At 36.2% G+C, this 19,475-nt stretch overlaps 1 protein-coding gene across 1 annotated transcript in view; it reads left to right on the forward strand.

Moving 5' to 3' along the window:
- The window catches only part of IMMP2L (inner mitochondrial membrane peptidase subunit 2), a 702,214-nt gene that overhangs the window by 597,967 nt on the left and 84,772 nt on the right, over positions 1–19,475 (forward strand). The gene's annotated exons all lie outside the window — the stretch shown is intronic.

The following is a 19,475-nucleotide window of genomic DNA, read 5'->3' on the forward strand; positions in this document are numbered from 1 at the left end:
TGGTTGGTACATACTGTTCATGTCATTTCAGATATATATTAGTTCTTACAAAGTATGCTTGTGCAGTCACAGTGAGTCTTTTTAGGTAGTTCATGGACTCTGTTGTGTTAGCTCCTTCATGATACCCACCAATTTGCTTCATTTCTGACCTAGTAGGACCACCTCCAGGGATCAGAGAATTGCTAGGTCTTCATGTCTATTCAGCCCCAGGATTCTCTACTGAGACTGCCAACAGAGGTGCAAATTTTGATGTTCTGTGTACCTTTTCCCCCATAATATGAGCACTTATGCAGTAAGAGCTCAACTAAAACTACTTGACTTTGAGTAACTAGTGATCTAACCAGGGTCAAAATGTTGCCCTAAATGGGAGTGCCAAATCAATGGCTTCTTCATGGAGGCGTGTCCTTGGATATGTGACCTGATTCAGTTTTGTAACTTTGCCTCAATGACGCAGCAGGACCTCAATGACTAGCTTTTGGAGGACAGTGCCTGAAATGTGTCTGTATTATTTTTGAAAACATGAGAATTACCCAGGGAAAATCACTATGTTGTCTCGGGTTTTCTCATAGAACCTGAAATTAGATGCAGGTATTAATAAATATCTGCAGTTAATACATGGCCAGCCCTCACAGTTAACGTTTTTAAAAGTCTTTGAAAAAGGCCTTGCAATGTATGTTTCACCCTACATGTCCTACTATTAGTTTTTTAATTAATCCCTCTATATTTAGACTCCCATTCCTTTTCCCAGGAAATGAGAGAACAAAGGTTAAGAGAAGGTACTTATTATTCCAGACATTGACTACTGTTGTTTCAACTCTCCTCACTGAGAAAGTGGCAGGTGTTGCTTTTGTGCGGTGCATGTCTCCATGGAGCACAAATCAGGAAGGCAGCAGAAGTGGAGAGGACCAGATGCAGGGAAAGAAAAGTGAGTGACTTCGTAAGACAGCTCTCACATTTATTGTAAATATTTTGTCGTGCCCCAGGAGAGTAGTTATAATCGTTTATTTTGTTAGTCCCAGTCTTACTTGTGAGTCGAGCAAGGTTTTCCTAAATGCTGTAGGAAGCATGACCAATTGCCCTGAATTGCCAAATACAGTCCTAACTGTAGGCAGGAACTGTTAATCACCCACATAATTTTAACAGTGTGACTGCTGCCAAACCCAATAATTCAATTACTTCAAAGCCCTAATTTGGGTTAGTATCTTATCGACCATCAGTATTGATAGAATCAATCAGATAATCACGAATCTTTCACTTTTAATTTGTGTTAGTCCTAGTTGAAACTTCTCATTCTGCTGGGAGTTAAGAAGTTAAGAAGAACTTGCCCTAAACCAGTAAACTATGAAAAAAGAAGATTGCCAAACATCATATGTGATTCCCTTTTTAAAATATAGGTATATATGGCAGTCGGAAGAACAGACAGTAGCCATGCTTGTGGTGAGCATAGCATAACTGTATAGACTTGTTGAATCACTATGTTGTACACCTGAACCTAATGTAGCATTGTATGTCAGCTCTACTTCAATAAAAATAAAAACCAAAAACCTTCCTCAGGAGGAAAAAAAAGGTATATCTTGAATCAGAAAAAAAGAGAAATGATAAATACCAAATTCTACTAGCAATTCTTTCTGAATGATGGGCACAAGGGTCATTTTGAAAAAAAAAAAAGGAAAGAAAAGAAAAGAAAAGAAAAGAAAAGAAAAGAAAAGAAAAGTAAGTATTAAGAAATGAAAAGTAGCAGGAAAGTTTGGAGCAATTTGACAGCCAGACAACACAGTACATTCTGCCCCAGAAAAAATTAGCATAATCTATGTGGGTTCATGTGGATATTCATGTTGTAAATACACTATGGGAAAGTTGTATTTTAATCCTATGAAGCTCTTGAAGAACACCTTATCGGACCAACAGCTAATGCAACACATGATCCTCTGTAAGTGTAATACCAAGTGTTACCTTGGCCAAGTGTTGGCCTTAAAATATCAAGATCACCAAACCTCCTTAATTTCCTCTATCGATCTTTTCATTAATTAATTTTAATTTCTAGTAAGAATTATCATCTAAAATTTCTTTATATATTTCTAATTATTTTTTTGAACTCACAAATTTTAAAACAAAATATTTTGGATTTAGCAAAATTATAGATTTTTCCTTTTGTATAAGAGGGCTTTGTGGTTTTGTTGTACACGTAAGAGAGATTTATCAAAGAATTGCAGAGATCACAGAGTCAGAAAATTAACTGGAGGGTTCTAGAGGGACTTTGTATCAATCAATAATCTAATTTAAACTTGGATTCAATACTTTTATTTTTTCTCACATGAAAATATGAAATACTTAGATGATAATCTTATTTTAAATAGGATTTGTCACTTTTAGCTATTGAATACACAACTTTTTAGGAAGAATGAGAATAATTTTAGGTTGCCATCACTGATTTCTCTTTGGTGATGTTGTTACACATTTCTTTATATATATTTTGATTTTTTTTTTCACTGAAAGCTCATTGTGAATAATAATAGCCACTGTGAGAAATTATAATATAGTGTTCTGAGTAATAGAGGGTGAATCTTATACCCATAATCCTGGTTTCAGTCTGAATCTGATTTGTGCTTTTTGGAAAATACTCATTTGTCTATGGCATACCTTTCTTATTATAAAATATAGGTATCCATTATTTCACTCTTTTAAAATGTTACCATAATTAAGTCAGAACATTTAAAAATACTCAGAATAATAGCCTAGGAAATATACCAATAAATATTGTAGTCCATTATCCTAGAAAGAAAACATTGAAACAGTGAATATGGGACTGAAAAGTGGACAAATGTCTAACATTTGTCGACTTGCTAGTGGCTTATGGTGAATGTCTCTTAGGCCTTGGATTTCTCCAATTGTGCTTGTTTTTAAGGATGTTCTGTGAACTGTTTTCTGTTATTTCCTGAGCATTGTTAAAAATCTTTAAAAATGTTTTTACTTGTTTTTGAGAAAGAGAGAGACAGAGTGTGAGCTGGGGAGGGGCAGAGAAAGAAGGAGACACAGAATCTGGAGCAGTCCTAAGCATTTTTAATACAATATCATTGTCTTCATTTTTTTACCTCATTTTTGAGTGAGGAACAATTAATTAAAATACACAACAGATAGAATAATTGGATTCCCTTCACTTTCCACACAAAATTGGTTGATTGAACTTTTGCATTTCACTGGAACAATTAAATTGCCCACTAAGAATACATTTAGCTACAAATTTAACAGCTCACAAACTAATGAAAAAAATCAACAAATTACTGGGCCTAAGAATGGTTTAATCTAGGGGCGCCTGGGTGGCGCAGTCGGTTGAGCGTCAGACTTCAGCCAGGTCACGATCTCGCGGTCCGTGAGTTCGAGCCCCGCGTCAGGCTCTGGGCTGATGGCTTGGAGCCTGGAGCCTGTTTCCGATTCTGTGTCTCCCTCTCTCTCTGCCCCTCCCCCGTTCATGCTCTGTCTCTCTCTGTCCCAAAAATAAATAAAAACGTTGAAAAAAAAATTAAAAAAAAAAAGAATGGTTTAATCTATGTAACCATCTCAATTATTAACAAGATTTTATGAAGAAGTTTCTAAGAAGGAAGGAAGGCAGAAAGACAAAAGGAAAAAGGGAAGGAGGAAGAGTAGAAAGAAAGAAAGGACAGTGGGAGAGAAAAACTATTGACATTTCTTTGGAAGTAGAGTCAAACTTTCTATCTGGTGCACACTTGCTATCTGGGCATGATAAATTACAACACACACACATCACAGAAAGTTACGTGGTGATCTTGGTAGTGAGAAATGCATTCCGTGATCTCAGTTTCAGAGAATATAACTTCTCTCCTACTTCAACTAGGAATTGGACCATTGGAGCTCACCAATATAATTTATTATCTCATTCTGAGACTCTGATAAAAATCAGATGCTTAGAAGCTTGTGTTTGATGAGCTTGTTTGAACCCCGCAGCAACATTTGGGGGAGGGAGTCAGTGGTACCAGTTGTCAGCACCTCTTTTAACTCATGAAAAAATAAATGGTAAGAGAAATAAATGACTTGCTCAAGACGATACAGGTAGCATTTGGGCCTGAATCCTAAAAATGCCATGAGGGCCATAAAGGAATAAAGGCTGTTTAGTAAACTAGTGCGTACAGAGTGCCTGATACCTGGTTGTCATTTCGCAAATACTTGTTGAATGAACCAATGATGAAGAAATAAATTCTTCTGTATCTAATACCGTATAGCCTTTCTGTTAATTATGGTTTCTCTTCATTGTGTTTGATCTGAGCAGGGTTTTCATATTCTAAGAAACCCTGGAAATTTATATTCTAGGAACCCCTGTCTTGCTCTTTCTTACTTGTGTTACATTGTTTCATAGTAGTTGTAGATCCAGTTCAAGGCTGAAGTGAAATGTGGAATTATTAGCTTACCTTTTCCCTCGTAGGAAATTGTTGTTTTCTGATTTAGAATTATGTGCATGCTTTACTATTATATTTATATTATGTGTTATGTTTATTGTGAAAGTATCATGACAAGTATTTTTATTGAATGTGTGCATTTGGTGAGGGGAGGGTATGCTGAATTTCATAGGATTTTCATGTGAGGGTTCCCAGCTGTATTCATCAAAGGGGCCTAGGACCATCTGGATCAGAATCACCTAGGTGCTTTTTATTTATTTTTATTATTATTTACTTATTTATATTTTACCTAGGTGCTTTTTGAAATGTGGATTCTAGATTTTCAGGGCTCCATCCTAGATTTTAAAGTTTCAGAACCACTTATCCCCATCTGCCAAGATATGCAGATGACAGAATCATTTATTTTGATGTCAGTATAAATTCTCTTTGGAAAGAACTGAGTAGTTATGAGTTTTGTTTTGTTTTTTTTCAAAACTTTAGGTGCCATTAAAAAATTAGATTATAAGAAAGATACTAAGATATTGTTACTAGGTTAATAAATCATTTTGGATATTCTTGAAACAATAATCAGCATCAGTCATAAAAATGGCGAGGAATGAAATTCTGATACATCCTATAGTGTGGATGAAGCTTGAACACATTATGCTCAGTAAATAAGCCTGGCACAAACTGACAGTTATTGTCTGATTCTACTTACACAAAGATACCTTTTGGCAATATTGTGGTGTACTTATTATGACCTAATCATTATCATCAAATACTTATTATTTGTTTTGTTTTCTTTTTTAAAGTTTATTTATTTTTTTCCAAGAGAGAGAGCACGCATAGGGGAGGGGCAGAGAGAATAGGAGACAGAGAATCCCAAGCAGGCTCTGCACTGTCAGCCCAGAGCCCTACACGGGTCTCAAACCCATGAACCGTGAGATCGTGACCTGAACCGAAACCATGAGTCAGACACTTAACTGACTGAGCCACCCAGGTGCCCCTGTATTGTTATGCTTTTGAATGCTAGTTACTGACTTGGGACTGGATACAATGAGAAGGTTATGACACTCACTACTTTCACATCTTATGGTATATAGGTGAAGATAGGAATAATCTATAAATAAATATGTATCAAATGGGAACTTCTGAAATATTACATGGTATCAGTATTAATGGAATTCATGAGGAGCAGGAAGATTCTTTGGTTTCTTTTGGCTTTGAGGCTAGTTTTTCACATATATACTTTCACGGGTATCAGTAAGACTTTACATATACACTGCAAAGGACATTTTCATATTTCCTTTGAAGCTGTTTTCTTGTTCTGGTTTGGTGTTTCAAGATTTCAGTATGAGATTATACTACTGAGTTTAATGTAACTAAAAGTTTATAGGAGAAGTTAAAAGTACATTGGAAAAAACAATTCACTATCAATTTACATACCTTCAGTTTATGGTGAAAGCATTCCATTTTTGTATGGTAACACTTGTAATGAAACCAGTGTTTCCCTGTTACTGTGACACTACAGTCCATTGCAGTGCTAGTGTGTGTCTTTACCTGTATCAAGGGAATAGTTTGGCACCAAAGCTTCCATTGAAAATGCAGAGGCTCTCTTGGAAGATGATGTGCCACCAGGTCAATACGTTGCTTTAGCTGACTCTAGCATAAGACATGTAGGAGCTGTGGTCCTGAAAATTAGCTTTCTGGATCAAGATGGTTTATTAGTTGGCAGTTAAGAAATTCTGTGTGCATCCTCCAAAGCTAAGGTTAAGGTGATAAAGCAATTGAGCCTTTTAACACTTAAAGAAAGGTGGAGGTGAAGTGAAATAGCCATTCAAAACAGCAAATAATTAATTGAGTCTCTTTGTTAACAGGCAGGAGGTCAAGTACACATAACCACAGCAGTGATACAGTCTGCATTCTAAACAGCTGAGTCTTTGACTTGAAAGTGATTAGATTGGATTGTTGGGAACTAAATAAAATGAGATTTTAATTTAAAAGGGTAGTGATATAGTATGAAAGATACTACAAAAGAGATAAATATGGTCATTTACCTTATTGTTTTTCATTGGTTCTGTAGAGTTCCTACCTTTGAGTTCCATTTCCTTGCCTTTCATTTATTAAATCATGTTACATATTTTAAATCTGTAAGAATTCTGCCGTTGGATATTGATTGTGTGATTAGGTCAGTGTACCTAATCACACAAAGTAGACGGACGTTTATGTATTAAAAGTTAATGAAAAGGAAGCATGACTTTTCCAGAAGCATTTGTATTAGCTACTTCTTCACCACACAACTCCTCTGAATGTAGTGTTTAAGTCTTTAAAGCCTGGAATTATAAGGATTTTGTTGAATTGTAATTGTAAAAGATGAGATAGCCAGAAAGTTTTCCTCCTAGGTATAACACAAAGGAACATAACAGGAAATAATTGTGTTTAAAAGAGGGGACCCAAAGCAGACTTGCATATTATCTAATTGAAAAATGATATCTGAGGAGAAGTATCCAAAATATGCGGGCAGGGGGGTGGTGTTAAGGAAAATCTTTGGGAAGAAGAATTGGAAAAGACCCGGGACATTTCTTGGACTGTGCTATAAAGAATTAGAGGGAGGCATCCAGGTGCCAGTGAACAGCCTGGAGGGATGGGCAACGTGCTGGAAAAAAGCAAAGCAAACAGATGGCAGTGGCAAGAAAGAGCTGAGAAAAGGTGGGAGAGACAGGGTATATGCATGAGCAAGGCTTTGGGGCTGTACCTTTTTCAATGAAGCTGAGTCAGAAGATTTTTGAGGGAACTGGTTATATGATTTTGTTGTATCTTTTCAAGGAAGGTGTTTTATTTTAGGGAGTAGACTTACATTATTTAAAAGTCCAAAGTAGACCTTAATAATGTTATATACATCAGAACATCTCTCCATGTGGTCAATCCGAAACATAACGCCATTGCCTATAAACCCATTCTAAAGTAGAATGGACCTCTGAAAACACATTTTATACTGGAGATCTTTCTTAATCACTGATGTTTGTGCTTCTGCCTCTTGGCAAAGCTCCAGTGCTACAGTGAAATGAAACTCCTTAGTTCCTACCATTCAGATGAAGAATGGTGGGTGGTGAGCATATGTTTCTGAGAATCTGCCTTTATTTAAATCAAAGCCTCCTTCATACATTTAACCCACAGGCATGTAAGGCCAGTTGGAGATTATTTTCCTTAATTCTATTTGGACTTGTTTTACTCCATTGTAGAGGTATTTGAGGATTATGACGGTTGTACCTGTATCTGGAAGATAACTCATTAAGCTTCAGCTGTGGGAACCATATGGAAATCAGGCCCCCTATGAATTTCCTGCACACGTGAAGATGAGGGTTTGCTCCCGTTTTGATTTAATAGTCTCTCACTGCTGCTCTGGTTTGAGGAAAGCTGTTGATCATGTTTGAGCTGCAGAGTGATTTTAGAGCCTGTGAAATGTACAGCTCACGAAGAGCTTCAACATGACAGCTGTAGAGATTAGAGTCCATTTTGTGTGTGTACAGAATTAGGGGACCGATGCTCAGAAAGCAGGCAAGCCTTCTCACATTAATCACTGTCTTTCAACCGAGACTCAAAGTGACTTTCTGTAAGGAACAACACATGTGGGTAGACATCATATGTTCCATTTTAAGTGGGTACCGATTGTTCGAAATAAATTTCTATGGACTAGAAAAAGAAGTGATTACAGTATGTGTATACTAAAGAATGATAGGAAGGGGTAAATAATCTGGCAAACTGTAGCCTCAGCATAGCTCAGTTTTTATATATATATACAAAGGCATACCTGAACACATTTGTTAGTTCTTACTCATTGTGTCCACCAAAACTAGCAGGACAAGCTTTAGCCTTAAGAAAGGATGCATCACAAGTTGGGATATGGTTGCGACTTTGGGAAAGGGATTCCTTTGATGTTCTATATCTAGGACACTGGGCACCAGGAATATTTTGGTCTCTGAATGTCCTTACAAAGAATAAAACCTTTCCAGGATAACCCAGCAACGGAAAGGACGATCATGGGAGTGTAATAACAATGTAACCAACTTTCTCTGATTCTGAGGCTCTGTTAAATTACTAGAAAGAAAATTTAGCAACTTCAAGGGTCTTCCGTCTCCAAACTGAGATGTCAGTGCTTCTGTGCCCCCTTTGATGAATCTGTCGGCACATCCCTCTACTTCACCTGGCTGTGTACCTCTCTAGTGACTGCTCTGTACCTATGCGGTAGGTTTACCCTAATAAGGTAACTTCTGTTAGTTCTTGGTAATCTCCCCATTTTTCTTCCCTTGTCTCCAAAGTTGCCTTACAACCACTTGGAATTCTTTTTTTTTTTCTGTTCAGAATTTTTAATTTTATTATTATTTTTTAAATTTACATCCAAATTAGTTAGCATATAGTGTAACAATGATTTCAGGAGTAGATTCCTTAATGCCCCTTACCCATTTAGCTCATCCCCCCTCCCACATCCCCTGTAACCCTCTGTTTGTTCTCCATATTTTTGAGTCTCTTCTGTTTTGTCCCCCTCCCTGTTTTTATATTATTTTTGTTTCCCTTCCCTTATATTCATCTGTTTTGTCTCTTAAAGTCCTCATATGAGTGAAGTCATATGATATTTGTCTTTCGCTGACTAATTTCACTTAACATAATATCCTCCAGTTCCATCCATGTAGTTGCAAATGGCAAAATTTCATTCTTTTTGATTGCCAAGTAATACTCCAGTTCTTCTTTATCCATTCATCCACTGATGGACATTTGGGCTCTTTCCATACTTTGGCTATTGTTGATAGTGCTGCTATAAACATTGGGGTGCATGTGTCCCTTCGAAACAGCATACCTGTGTCCCTTGGATAAATACCTAGTGGCTCAGTTGCTGGGTCGTAGGGTAGTTCTATTTTTAATTTTTTGAGGAACCTCCATACTGTTTTCCAGAGTGGCTGCACCAGCTTGCATTCCCACCAACAATGCAAAAAAGATCCTCTTTCTCTGCATCCTCGCCAACATCTGTTGTTGCCTTTGTTAATGTTAGACATTCTGACAGGTGTAAGGTGGTATCTCATTGTGGTTTTGATTTGTATTTTCCTGATGATGAGTGATGTTGAGCATTTTTTCATTTGTCGGTTGGCCATCTGGATGTCTTCTTTGGAGAAGTGTGTATTCATGTCTTTTCCCATTTTTTCACTGGATTATCTGGTTTTTGGGTGTTGAGTTCGATCAGTTCTTTATAGATTTTGGATACTAACCCTTTATCTGATATATTGTTGGCAAATATCTTCTCCCATTCTGTTGGTTGCCTTTTCGTTTTGCTGATTGTTTCCTTTGCTATGCAGAAGCTTTTTATTTTGATGAGGTCCCAGTACATTTTTGCTTTTGTTTCCCTTGCCTCCAGAGATATGTTGAGTAAGAAGTTGCTGCGGCCAAGATCAAAGAGGTTTTGCCTGCTTTCTCCTCGAGGATTTTGATGGCTTCCTGTCTTACATTGGGGTCTTTCATCCATTTTGAGTTTATTTTTGTGTATGGTGTAAGAAAGTGGTCCAGGTTCATTCTGCATGTTGCTATCTAGTTTTCCCAGCACCACTTGCTGAAGAGACTGTCTTTATTCCATTGGATATTCTTTCATGCTTTGTCAAAGATTAGTTGGCCATATGTTTGTGGGTCCATTTCTGGGTTCTCTATTATGTTCCATTGATCTGAGTGTCTGTTCTTGTGCTGGTACCATACTGTCTTAATGATTACAGCTTTGTAGTATAGCTTGAAGTCTGGGATTGTGATGCCTCCTGCTTTGGTTTTCTTTTTCAAGATTGTTTTGGCTATTCGGGGTCTTTCTGGTTCCATACAAATTTTAGGATTATTTGTTCTAGCTCTGTGAAGAATGCTGGTGTTGCTTTGATAGGGATTGCATTGAATATGTAGATTGCTTTGGGTGGTACTGACATTTTAACAATATTTCTTCTTCCTATCCAGGAGCATGGAATATTTTTCCATTTTTTTGTGTCTTCTTCAATTTCTTCCATAAGCTTTCTATAGTTTTCAGTGTATAGATTTTTCACCTCTTTGGTTAGATTTATTCCTAGGTATTTTATGGTTTTGGGTGCAATTGTAAATGGGTTCAATTCCTTGATTTCTCTTTCTGTTGCTTCATTGTTTGTGAATAGGAATGCAACCGATTTCTGTGCATCAATTTCGTATCCTGAAACTTTGCTGAATTCACGAATCAGTTCTAACAGTTTTTTGGTGGAATCTTTTGGGTTTTCCATATAGAGCATCATGTTATCTGTGAAGAGTTTGTGACCGCTAAACCAGCCCAGCAAAAAATTTTAAGGGGGACTCTTAAATACTCTTAAATAAATACCAAAAGCAACAAAGATTAGAAAGGACCAGAGAACACCACCAATGTTCAACTCCAACTCTATAAACAACATAATGACAATAAATTCATACCTTTCAGTACTCACTCTAAACATCAATGGACTCAATGCTCCAATCAAAAGGCATAGGGTAACAGAATGGATAAGAAAACAAGATCCATCTATATGCTGTTTACAAGAGACCCACTTTAGACCTAAAGACACCTTCAGATTGAAAGTAAGGGGGTGGAGAACCATCTATCATGCCACTGGTCAACAAAAGAAAGCCCGAGTAGCCATACTTCTATCAGACAATCTAGACTTTAAAAATAAAGACCATATCAAGAGATGAAGAAGGGCATTATATCATAATTAAGGGGTCTATCCACCAAGAAGATCTAACAACTGGAATTCTTTTAACTCCTCATTAAATCATTTGTCATGCTCAACTTTCCTCTTCTCACTAACAGACATTTATTCTCAGCCACTAAAAACTCTTTCTAAATTGAAACGCTTCTAGCTTCTCAGACATTATATTCTTCCCCTCTCCTCTAGCTCCATATACTCCATCCAGCAGAAAGGAATAAGGTCATAAATGCTAGGAGACCTAGAACTAAATGCATACCATTAAGAATAAGAGACATTTAACTTAAAATTAGTATTTTTTTTAGTTTAAAGCATTGATAAACTGTCATAGTTATAAGTTATTGCAGTATAAATAGTAGAAAAAATATATATGCAGAAAAAGTTTCTGATAGCTTAGAAACTGGAGCAGTGTAAGTGGCTGTCCAGATGAGCCAGTAAATGATATTGCTGTTTGCAGAGATGACCAGTTGCAGTGGATTCTATAAAGTCCCAAAATATCATGGCCTTTTTTTTCCCACTGAAGACAATTTACTAATGCTATTCAGTTTGTTATTGGGGGCATAAAGTTGACATTTTCAAGGAAGCAAATTCTGTATGGTTATTGGAGCCTAACTTAAAATTCTTCCATAGAGCATTAGTACCATATAGTATTTTTAAAATTAATAATTTCAGCAGGGTTAGAACAGAAGCAAACCAGGATGCTTCATATTCTACTTATATTTTGACCTCTATACTATCAACATTCTCTAGGAGATTGAGCATTTTAGAGAAATTATGATACTCTCAGTGATTATGTGGAATTTCACTTCTCCTGACACATATACCTAACTCAATTTTACTGGAAATTTTGAATCCAGCAGCATACTTGCAACATTAATAGTGCATGTCACTACAGTCACTAGAGAGCATATTAGTCTACTGATACATGTGATGGAATAAAGAAAATAGAATGGGTGCACGTTCTCATGTCATAACAATAATGTATGCCAAAATATATAACTTTATTTTGCCATTACTGGAATTTAGGTTTCTTATTGAAAACAAAACCTTATTCTTTTCAAATTAGGATAAACTCAAGAATGTTCAAAGGTAATTCAAGTCAAATGAAGTCTGGCTTTTTTTCTTCATCTTGTCAGAGTAGCATTAGGCTCTGGGGAGTTTAGAGTGTGACAGCAGCAGGGGAAGGACACCTGAACCTCAGTTGACAGCTGTCCATGCTCTTGTCCATTGAACGGTATATTGGCCTGTCTGGTTGTAAAAATCCAACCCCTCACCCCCATGTTGGCAGCTACTGAAATGCCCCCATTCCCGTCTAACTCCTTATTTTCTATTGCCTGACTTTGCAAAGTGTCATATGGTGACTATCATCATGAGCCAGAAAGGCAGCAGGTTGGCACATCAGTGTATACCTCACAATTTTATTTGACCACAAAAGGTCACACTGAAGAACTTCTATCCGTGTTGTTTGGCGTGCGCACCTCTAATGGATGCATATGGAATTTAACAGCTTCTGTTCATCACAAACACCTGTGGAACACAATTAGGCCGATTTCAGAAACTTAATTCACCATAGATAAGACATTCATTTCATGTTTATAAGGAAAATAATTTTGTTTCTTTTTTTTTTTCCATTTGGATATTTGTCCAAAGGGAAATTAATTATGGGGTGGGGCTTAAGTGCTGGCTCCAGGTTAAATGATCAAGACTGCCTTTGTTCTCCCTCTCTTCGCTTTTACCAAGATCCCTCAGGCCCTAAGCTTGTTATCTCACACCCCATAATATGACAACATTGAGGCAAACTGCAAGTGGGATGTGAGAGACAGACTGGCCCCTGGGCGGTCCTTCCAATAGCATTCTCTAGGTGAGTGCACCTATTGCAAATATCTTGCCTGGACATCGGTGTAAGTGTTTTGTCTTCAGCTCTTAGGTACTAGTATGTGTTTTGCATCTCAGTTGGTCTGCCTTTTCCATGATGTGTTGATGGATACAGATATGGCTTGATATAGAAAATGTCAATACCTTGTACTTTCAGGCTGTTTCACGGTTTGTATGTTCTTCAAGTCTACTAAAAGAATGTGGCACTACTTGCTAACCTGGTTGAAGCTAAAGATATAAAGCCAATTAGCTTAATTAATTAAGCCAATTAGCAATATTAGGATTATAAAGTTAGTTTGAAGGTTTGAGTCCTTTGAAGACTGGTTAATTTTTCTTCCATGGCCTTAACTGGTACCCTATTACAAAGACATACTCACTGAATGTGGGTAGAGGGGCAAAATCTAATTGACCACAGGAGAAACAGCTCAGATACTCCTGAGTGCATGTTGTACTTTGGGCACAGAGTGGTAATACTTTTATATGAAGGTTTGTACTTTGGTAGTCTAATTAAAAGTATAGTCAGTATACATATTTATGTTAAGTATTCATCTCCTCCAGTTCCACAGATATGCCAACTTTAAGCATATTCAATGTGTGAAAACCCAGATTTACAAAATAAAATCAGTGAATGTATTTTTCAGTCCAGGAGTTTCTTTACAGATCAGCGGAATTTCTTTAAATAGCAAGATGCCATATTGCATGATAGAATACACATACATACACATACATATATATGTTTTACATATATGCCATGTATTTTATATATGTGCTATATAAATATATTCATTTACATACAACCTGTTCTAGACTGTGAGGTATAACTGTAATTATGTTCAATAGCTGAAGATTGCAAAGTTCTGTGTTTTGACATGCTTGAATTTAATAAACTGATGGAAATGAACTCATTGTTATGATTATACTGAATGCCTTAAGTTTTTCATAGTTAAGAACATTTATTTCAGAATCAAATACATGATTATAAAACTATTACTACTCTTTTATTTTTATTTGTTAATTGTTTATTTATCAAGGGAAACTATTTCATAACCCAATATTCATGTTTCCTAGTTTAAGAACACGAGTCAGTGACAAACTTCCATGGAACTCAACCCAAAGAAATTCTTTACGCTCCAAAATCACTTTGCACTCTAAACGATACCAGCCTTCTTCAGCTCCTCAAGATCTTTCATGGAATCATAGTTTCTGTAGAAATCCGCATATGCCTTTTTTCTTTGGCCACAGCAGACTTACAGAGGGCTGCAACCCCCAGGGATACAGTGACTGCGCCAACAATATGAAATCATAGAGACTTGGCCAGGAGGCCAAGCATCTAAGGTTTTTTCAAAGCACTGGAAGTCATGGTAGTTATTCTCCTCAACACCAACTGCAAACCCAACGTCCTTCCTAGGTGACATAGAAATGGACCTCATCTCTTTTCAAGTAGAGAAGTTGAAGTCATAATACACACTTAATTGATTTTACATAATCAAGGCTGATTTACTAAGAAGGCCAGTTGTCACTATTTGCTTATTAAATATCTTACAATCCTAATTAGTGACAGTGAAACAAGTCTTTCACTTAACCAAGAAAAATTTTTATCAGTAAACAACAGCTTAATTCTTTAAAGCCCACGCTTTTGTTATTTCATCAGTGCTATTAAAATACATTTGTGTAAAGAATTGTAGAAGATAAATCTGAAACACAAGCTTGTCGCTCCTGCTGCCACATTCTTCGATTGCTTAGAAACTCTGACTGAAGTCTCTCAGATTCTCTGAAAAACTCTCTTGCTGCTGCTCAGTAGCCTGATTCAGGTAGGCTATGCTGTGAGAAGATAGCCAAAGTGGATAAATCATCCCTTCCCTGTTCTGGTCCTATCCTACATATGAACATGCTAAAGAAAATTGGCCCCAGTGCTCTAAAACTCCTTTTATCTCAAGGTTTTCTATGCACCTAACCCTCTCTGCCCCTGCCTGATGGTACCTTTCCCACGATCTCTCCACAAGATCTGGTACCCATAAAAACTCAGTTATTATTGAAAGCTCATTTGGAACATTAACCTGGCTTTGGCCACCTCATCTGTCAATCCCCTTAATACTAAGGAGCCTGTTGGGTTGGAGCACTTTCTGAGAAATCAGGGCAAATGTGATTTTTTGGGATTGAAATACAAAATAATAAATACAAATATTGGCCATTATATTAATATTATATTGAATATATAACTATTATATTGAAATATAGAATATTCAAATTCCGAAAGTATATCTGAAGTTACAAGCTCCGCATTTGTGAGTTTATTTCAAGAATGGACCCAAAGGGCAACGAAAGTCCAGATCGTGTGTTTTCTTTAAATTTAAAAGATTCGCGTGATACAAAGCAAAGTCTGTAAGGGCAACAATGTAGCTGAAATGATGACCAAAGTAAAATGTTTTGAAAGTACTAATTAATACAACTGCACTGAATTAAAAAAAAATCATTAAAAGTGCAGTTATATGTGAAAGTTCATATTACTGAGAGTGAAGAAAATCTACAGAATTCAACATTGAAACTTGCTCATTTTTATCTTGATTTTATAGATAATACCCATTTAAGTTAAGACTAATCTGTGCTTTTCACTGTGAATAGTATTATATTTAGTTTTAATGTTTCTTTAGTTAGTTGTATAATAAAGTTTGGCCAAACCGTTAAGATGCCTTTCTTGCCTTCTAATTCAACAGTCTGTGAAAATCCCTTCATTATAAGAGGGGTTTTGAAATAAATATTCTGTGGATCTAAAAGAAGGATTGTGACAGTTTGCTTGGGCCCAGCTAATTGATCTCCTTTATGAATTTATTTTAAGACGAGATAGATAGCTCTAAAATTTACCTACTTACGAGGTACTAGGCCTGCCTGCCAGAGATTTTATACATGTTGTCTCAGTAGTTATGTGATGATAGAAGTGAAGGAAATCGCCAAGATTTCTAGAGATTCCTAACCTCACATGCCCTCAGCCACTAGAGGTTTGTTCAACCAGCCCTTGGAACTCTGGGACTCCCGTAGTCTCTGCTTCTCAGCTCCTACAGACATTTTTTCTTGCAAGAATGTGGGCCTAGGACTGCCAGATCTTCCCATTTTTTCAAGAGGAACAAGAAATTAGAATTTTTGTGTGAAGTCTCCTGTTTTATTGGCTAGTTCAAGACTGAAACAAAGTTATGCATGAACCAAACAAAACCTTTCCACAGGCTAAATTTGATTGACTTCTTGTGCAGGACCTCTGATCTGGCCTTATGTCCCTGAAAATGAGACCCATATTGGTTCTGTAGGATGATTGTAGTCAGTGGCTCACTTATAGCAAGAGAGTGACAGCCATCTCCATTGTAACAGGGTTGTGCCCCATGGAAATTGTACCCCAGTTCATGCATTTACAAGGCACAAAGCGACCCAGTAGTGACACTTAGGCCATGGGTGAGATCACAAGCAACAGGGAAAGGCTAGATACACTCATAGGCCTTTCTAGCTCTAACCTTCTATGAAAACCATGTCAGACCCAGGCAACATTTTCCAAAATTAAAAAAAAAAAAAAAAGTGTGTGGTGATGGATGTTAACTAGACTTATTGTGGTGAGCATTTTCATTATATGCAAATATTAAATCATTATATTGTACACCTGAGACTAATAAAATGTTATATGTTAATTATATCTCAAAGCAAAAGGAAGACGGAAGTTATCACTTGATATGACTTTCTTTTTATATGACTTTTTCTAAATGTGTTGACTGGACTTTTTATTCTACATCTTATTTTGATGATTCAAACAGCAATGTTCCCATTTTTTTTATTGTGATGGTGTAGTTATGTGTTTTAATGCATGGCCATTCTTTAGGACAGTAAAAAACAGCCTATCTAATATAAGGCATGCCTAGAATATTAGTTCTTCTACCTTATGAAGGAAGAGTTAAAATTTAGACTGCACTGTACATATGTAATTAGTGTGGTATTTTTGCGGTATCCATGCTTACATTAGACTGTCGTTAAAATGACTTCTGATAATGAGATTAATTCTGTGATAATCTGGGCCAATCCTGAGTCACGTAAACATAAAAATATTTACAATCTGGAGGGAGGTTTTAGGATTTCACTATAAATGGGAGAAGAGTGAGAGCCTAGACACAGGATTAAGGTATCTGTGTGATGGAAACAGGAACAGAGAGCGTGGCACACTTGCTAATCTTTCCATCCCCACAAAACTCAAGAGGGCATCTCCTGAGTATTCCAAAGTACCTTCCTAGTGCTCCAGACAGGATCAAAATTACAGTGTACAGAAAGAACATACAAGAGCATGAAATCGTTTCCAGAGATATGAGACCTAAGACATGGCTCTGTCCCTCCTGTAACAGGGTGAAAACAGCATTTTTATCAAGATGGGAAGTGAAATTCAAGAACATTAAGTGTCATAGAAATGCACTGACCGTGCTGCATCCTGTTCTTCTCCCGACAGCCTTTGCATTTAGACACCCACCCATTCTGCCACACCAAACTCATGTGCGGAGCCCTGTGTGGATAATTCTAGACATCCTGTCCAAGCCTCTGGAGGAAACGTGCCTAATTAAATCATCAGCATATGACAGAATGCTTAAAAGTCAGGATCCAGAGATAAATATTGTAAAACAATGCTTATTATGAAAACACTGAAATTACAAATTTAAATGCAAATTTTAGTATTTGTTGGACACCATACATCGTATCCCTAAAGGAGGGCATATAATCCTTCGCTTGTTATTCTTCACACTTCCCAGGAGATGGGCAAATGGCCAAGGAAATTTAGACAAAGGGAAGTTCAATGACTTTCACAATGTAAATCTATAATAACTCTCATACCACTTCTACTTACATGAAAGTAGTATATTCAACAGCATAATGATTAAAATATAGATATAGATTTTGAGCAGTAATGGGATTAATGTTAGTAATAGCTTTTTTTTCATTTTGAATCTTTTGATTAGATTCATGAGTTTAATATTACATTAAAATTTATAGATATATTTGAAATAGTAATTCATAAGACTTTAATTATATAGATAGCTCACTTTGCATATTCTATTTTGCCTCATGATCTTAAAATATAGATTATTTTAAAACATAAAATTCTTTTCAAGCACCTCAAGAGCTTAAAAGTTGTTGGCATAAAATATTGTTTTACAGTGATAAGGATTGCTTTTCATATTATTTCATTGGCATTAATACTGCATCAGTGTGAGGTGGGGGAACTTGGCGATTAGTTCAGGTCTCACGCCTTTCTTGGGGCATTTCTTCTTAGGTAATGTCATATGATACCAACAGTTGTCATCTGCTAATAGACTTCCCACAAATCTGAACCAAAAACTCTAAGCACGCTTTTTTTTTTTTATCAGCTACAGAACTCCCTACACCCCAACTTTGGTTTTATGTCCTTCCTGATTTTTCCCTGTACAATTGCATGTACATTTTCTCTCTCTAATTACAGATGTGAGGTCACAGTATGCATACTATTTTCTAGCTTTCATTTCAATCTATGCATTATGTTGATATTTTCACATCATTAAAAATTCTTTTATAATATTTTAATGACTGGTATATATTTTATTATGTGGATGGACTATTTACTTAATCTACTCTTAACAGAATTTTTTTCTCTTTTTAAAAATAGATAACATCCATACTGCTAAAATTTTGCATATATTCATAATTGTTTCATTAGGATTAATTCCTAAAACTACAATTGTCATCTTGAAAAGAATATAAAATCTCGTCACTGTTTTATGGAAATGCATGATTACATTACCATATGCTTTATACATAGAGTACCCATGTCCCTAGACCCTCAACAACAAACTGTATTACCAGCATTACAATTGTTGTTGTTGTTGTTATCATTATTATTTGCTTGTCAGTGTAATAGGAAAATGGCATTCCATTGTTCTAATATGCAATTCTTTGGTGATCATAGAGGATGAATATCATTTTATACATTTCTGGTTATCTAAAACAAAGAGACAAAGGAGGGGAATTTCCTAAATGTCTGTAAGTGGTCCTGTACAATTTATTCAGTTTCACTGTTCCAAGAACCCTCACTCTAGCTGCACACAGATGACAGTAAAATTATAGAGATGTAACAGTTAGTTCAGTGAAAGGGACAGTTCAGTCAAAAACTCTGACCAAATTTCCTTTTAAAATAAAGAATACTTATAATTTAGTGAAAAACGTGAGACTAATTTTCACAAGTAGATGCAAATGATTTAGATGATTTCATTTTCTCGACAACATATAATGTGAAATATAAATCTTATTGAAACTGCATATTTACTTTGATGAAGTGTTACATTTTGAATATATTTAATCTTTTCAGTTTTTGTGCATTTACCTTCCTTTTTCAAAAGCAACTCAATTCAAAATGTGACTTGAATTGAAAATATTTTTATCTGTCTTTGATTTCCAAAATCATATTAAATGATCATTTATGTGA

Source organism: Herpailurus yagouaroundi, unplaced genomic scaffold (genome assembly GCF_014898765.1).
Source record: "Herpailurus yagouaroundi ecotype Mexico unplaced genomic scaffold, PumYag 100, whole genome shotgun sequence".
Lineage (NCBI taxonomy): Eukaryota > Metazoa > Chordata > Mammalia > Carnivora > Felidae > Herpailurus > Herpailurus yagouaroundi.